Below are 4,935 nucleotides of genomic sequence, written 5' to 3' on the forward strand. Positions count from 1 at the left end.
GGTAGACAGCCCAGGACTTAAATACTGTTTTTCGGCCCTACACTTAGCCAATGTGGGACTATTTGTCTGTGACATCACGCTCTCTTTCTGTTCCGCTGCCACCTCTCCGCTACTCGCGACAACGACTTACATCAACATCCTTTGATTTTCGTCATCGAGGATTATCTTTTGAGGTACTGTTCGTCCGAGACATCACAAAGGCATGCATGTCGCGATTTTGTTTTGAGTTAATAATGTTGGCATTGTTTTGTGTGTTGTTGAAATTTAGGATTTTAATATGATGCTCAGACAAAAAAGTTTTCATCTTTTTCCACCGCCGACATCACCTCCCGCTCCGGCAGTAGCCCGTTCACCTCTTAAAGAGCCCTTGCCCAGAACTTAAATATTATTTTTCACCCTACACCTAGTCAATGTGGGACTATTTATCCATGACATTCTTCTCCATCCAATCACGTGATGCCATCGTCACGGATCGGCTCCACTGAGGGTCCCACTTGACCATGAAGAGTCCACACACCTGACATGCAGTAATCTGCTCTGATACCACTTGTCACCTCCAAAAAAACCCTTAAGAGAGGTGGACAGCCCAGGACTTAAATATTATTTTTCGGCTCTACACCTAACCAATATGGGACTATTTATTCGTGACACCACACTCTCTTTTCGTTTCACTCCCGCCTCTCCGCTACTCACGACAACGACTTACATCGACTTCCTTTGATTTTCTTCAACGAGGATTATCTTTTGAGGTACTGTTCATCCCAGACATCACAAAGGTGTGCATGTCGCGGTTTTGTTTTGAGTTAATAATGTTGGCATTGTTGTGTGTGTTGTTGAAATTTAGGATTTTAATATGATGCATGGAGATGTGCACTTAAAAATATGGATCCGTTCATGCTAAGCACAAATTATTATGGCCTATTGAGATAAATATAAGAAATTAAAATTTAAAAATAATCTATTATTTTTCCATCAAGTTATAAGTTTTTTATATTTAGTTTAAGAATTGTCACATTTAAATAATTTAATATTAGAACATATTATAAGATTGAAATTTGGCTTGATACTTGCTTAATTTTAATATAAATATATTATTATCATTACACGCACATGATTTTGATATTTTCATGAATTCTGGTTTGTTAATCTTAATTTCTTATTTTCTTAGCTTATGTACAATTTGTGTTTGACTATCCTTATGCATAAGCAACTTGATTTGGCTTTTTTGACAATAAGCCTGGTTATTGATATTCATTTGCAAAGAATCCTAGAGTGGCACACATAGAAATTCAAAACACCTTACGGTACTTCAAACTCACGTGCTTGACATTAGCGTTTTTGAACCCTAAGATAGCAAAACATAGAAATAGAATCATAGGGTCTCACAAATTGACTACTTCGTTGTCATCATGACTCCTCTACAATGATCAACGATTAGTTCCCTAGTTTCAAGCATGTAACATGCTCAAAGGTTAGGCACAATAAAAAACAAATCTAGTTTAGAAATCTTGTGTCGTGGTGATTGGGCGCGTGCTCATTTCATGGACTCGTTAGAGTAAATCTCTTGCTGACACCTATCATATTATGACTTTATGAGTCTGCATGTATTATAGTATTCTTTTTCAGAATATATAACATAGTTGCACACTTACACTTGCGCATACTTTCAGCCAGCTTCATTCTTCTTTTAGCCATTCTCTATATATGGCTGACCCCTTCCTATTATAAATGCGCTTAAATGGCTTGCTGGCATTCGTGACCCAAACATGATATTAGTCCAAACTCTCTATCTTCTATATCATATTGTGAAGATAAAATTAGGTCCTCTTTGTCATATGCAACCATGTTGTACATCTGAACATTTGATATAAATCTCTATTGTCTAGGGAGGATGGCTGGGCTTGCTTGAGCTTACGAGCTCAAGTAGTAAGTCCCATTCATTTCATCCCTCTTGTTTCTTCTCACCATTTAAAGGAGTCTTCTTTTTTACCCTCCCCATTTGTCGGATCCTTTCTCATCTACTGATAAGATTCACACTTTTTGAGTTCTCCCTCCCTACGGACTGAGGGAAACTCTCTCTTGGCCTCTTACTCCCTTGATATAGAGGAGAGTGTTGCTTTGAGTTCTCCCTCCCCCATACGGAGGGAAACTCTCTCTTCTAGCCTCTTTCTCCCTTGATACAAAGGAGTTGTCATCTCTTCTTTCACCTTAGCCTGCCCCAATGCTGAGGAGAGTTGTCACTTTGAGTTTTCCCTCCCTTATATGGAGGGAAACTCTCTTTTGACCTCTTCCTCTCCCAATTTGGAAAAGAGTTGTCAATTTGAGTTTCCCCTCCTCGATACGGGAAACAACTTTCTTTTTTGACTTCTTCCTGCCCCAATACAGAAGAGAATTGTCACAATTTGATCTCCCGCCCACAATATTGAGGAAAATCATTATTTAGCTTTTCTCACCCTATAATGAGGAATGATTGCATCCCTCCTTTTCCTCACTGTGTTGATCGGGGAGAATCTCCATATTTTTTTGTACCTCGTCACCTTGTGTTGAGTGGATACCTTGGGCAACTCGGTCATTTTTTATCATATTATAAGCCCCAATCCCATACACTCTACCTTTTTTGCCCGAGCCTTAAAGCCCTGGGTAGCTACTGTCAACTTTGACATACATCATCACATGCAGTGTTGTAAGCCTCATCCGGGCTTCTTCATCATATGAGAGTGGAGTATGAGTCTCTATTAACTTTGGACTAGGTTTGCACCCTTAGTATGCAAGGTCCTCCTAGATTAGACAACTCATGTATGCTAATAAGGATTCTCTAGCCACCCATACGACCTAGCAGGCTAAAGGCACTAACGACCCAAAATGATGAAATCACATGATCGTTATTGAGGTTGTCATACTTGTTAGGTTAGTCCTTCCTTTGTGTCCCTTTCTTGTATCTTTGAGCCCATCTCTTTTGATTTTCTTCACTTCTTAATTCCCATCCTCTATAGATCCCCATAGGACTTTTCTTACCTTCTCTTCACCTGACCCAAATCTTATTTGAATCAAATCCAATGAACACAAACATTAATTCTTTAATCGAGAGTATTTTCGAATGTGTTTAAGATGTAATTAACCTTTGAAGCTTGCTCCTTTGGGAAACCTCAACCCCAACATTTATAATAAACCCTGTTTGGACTCACTCTTTACAGAGGAAATCTCTAGAATATAAAACATATTTTTATTTCTTAGATTCTCACATGTCTATAGAGTTGATTGGTTTGAATATATATTAGGTTTGTTAGTCTAAATTTCATTTGTATATTATTTTCTAGATAAAATTTATGCATGAGAAAATATTTTGACCTATACATATAAGAATGTAATATGTTTGAGGATATTAGGATATGGAGCTATATATTATGAAATTATGAAAAGTTTTATTGATGGTGGTTTGTAACTTTGTATACCTTACATAATATAATATGTTAATTAGATTTGTAATCATCCTCAAGTTCATTGTTGAATTCTTGAATAACCCATGATAAGAGCATGACCCGATAACCTGCTGACATGGCCATGAATGAATTTGGTTAAGGTTCGTCCAAGCAAACCGTTTTGCCGACCTAGCTAAATTTGACACATAACATGGCTCCAAGTCGGCCTTCTTTTTATTTGCAATTAACCCTTAGGCCTATCTTCGCATACATCTACAGAAGACGACATGACACGATTGTAGGAAACGACATAGAAAAGAGAGCCCATGTGTGAGAAGAAAATGGGAGAGCTCTTGAGAGGAATACAAAGTTACAAGATGAAAGGGGCCCTGAAAGCTCAAGGAATCAAGCAAAAAGTTTCACTTATAATCTCAACTAATGTATTTACCAAGCGAACTAAAGGCAAAGTCAAGGTAAACCACACCATCCCATGCCCCCTTATTGGTGCATCTTCTCAAGCATTAAAGATTTGAAATTTTTTAAATTTTAAACTTTCTAATTTTTATTAAGTCTTTAATTAATAATATTTATTAATATTATGTATATGTTTTAGTCACATTCACTAGTTTAGATTTTACATTAGCACGAAAACCAAATTAGCATACCCCACTGACTGACAACAGTCAAAGTTCCATGACAAGATCAGTAAAATAGTTCAAATTTTATGAATCATTAATGTTATAATGTTACATAAAGAGGCTAAAACTCGACCTCTTTGGAGAAAAGAAGGATATTCAAGAAATTAGAACCAAGGGTTAGCAACAAACTCACCAAAAATCCTATTATAGTCAATCAAGTTCTTCATAGCAAACTTATTTTGACCTCATTTTTTTTAGAATTTATTTGTTCTCTCTGGAACTTATGTTCTAACCTTATGGTTTCTTAGAGGTTTTGGCTAGAAGATTAGTATTGAGACTCGTACTACTTCAACAATCTATTAATAAAATAAATAATATTTAAAAAAGAAAATTCTAACAAAAATAATAACACTTTTTAAAATAAAATTCATCATTGTTTTACACCATAAAAAATCCATTTAATTCACTTTAATTCAAAATAATAATCATAATTTTAAAAAAATATAAAAATTTTATAAAACAAATAAAAACATTTAAAAGATCATTTATAATTTTCCAATTTTTAAAATACTTTAATTTTCATATAAAATAAAAAATAAAAATCACACCAAAATTTTGTACCCACTCACACACCCTCCCACATGGTGGATATTTTCAAACTCTTACCCAAGCCTTAAGAACTTATTTGCCATTCTCACACATTTGATTTTGAAACCTCTTAGTCAAGCCTTTTAAGCCATGTTTGATCCATTAAAAAGCTTTTTCCATGAGAACTTTATAAACCTTGTCAACTGAAGTTTAAACCACCCAACAACGCGCACCTTGAATCCAAGCTAGTCTATTCTTATTGAAGCTTTCAAAAGCAAGCCATGCACATC

This window comes from Phalaenopsis equestris, unplaced genomic scaffold, assembly GCF_001263595.1.
Source record: "Phalaenopsis equestris unplaced genomic scaffold, ASM126359v1 Scaffold000065, whole genome shotgun sequence".
NCBI classification, from domain to species: Eukaryota; Viridiplantae; Streptophyta; class Magnoliopsida; order Asparagales; family Orchidaceae; genus Phalaenopsis; species Phalaenopsis equestris.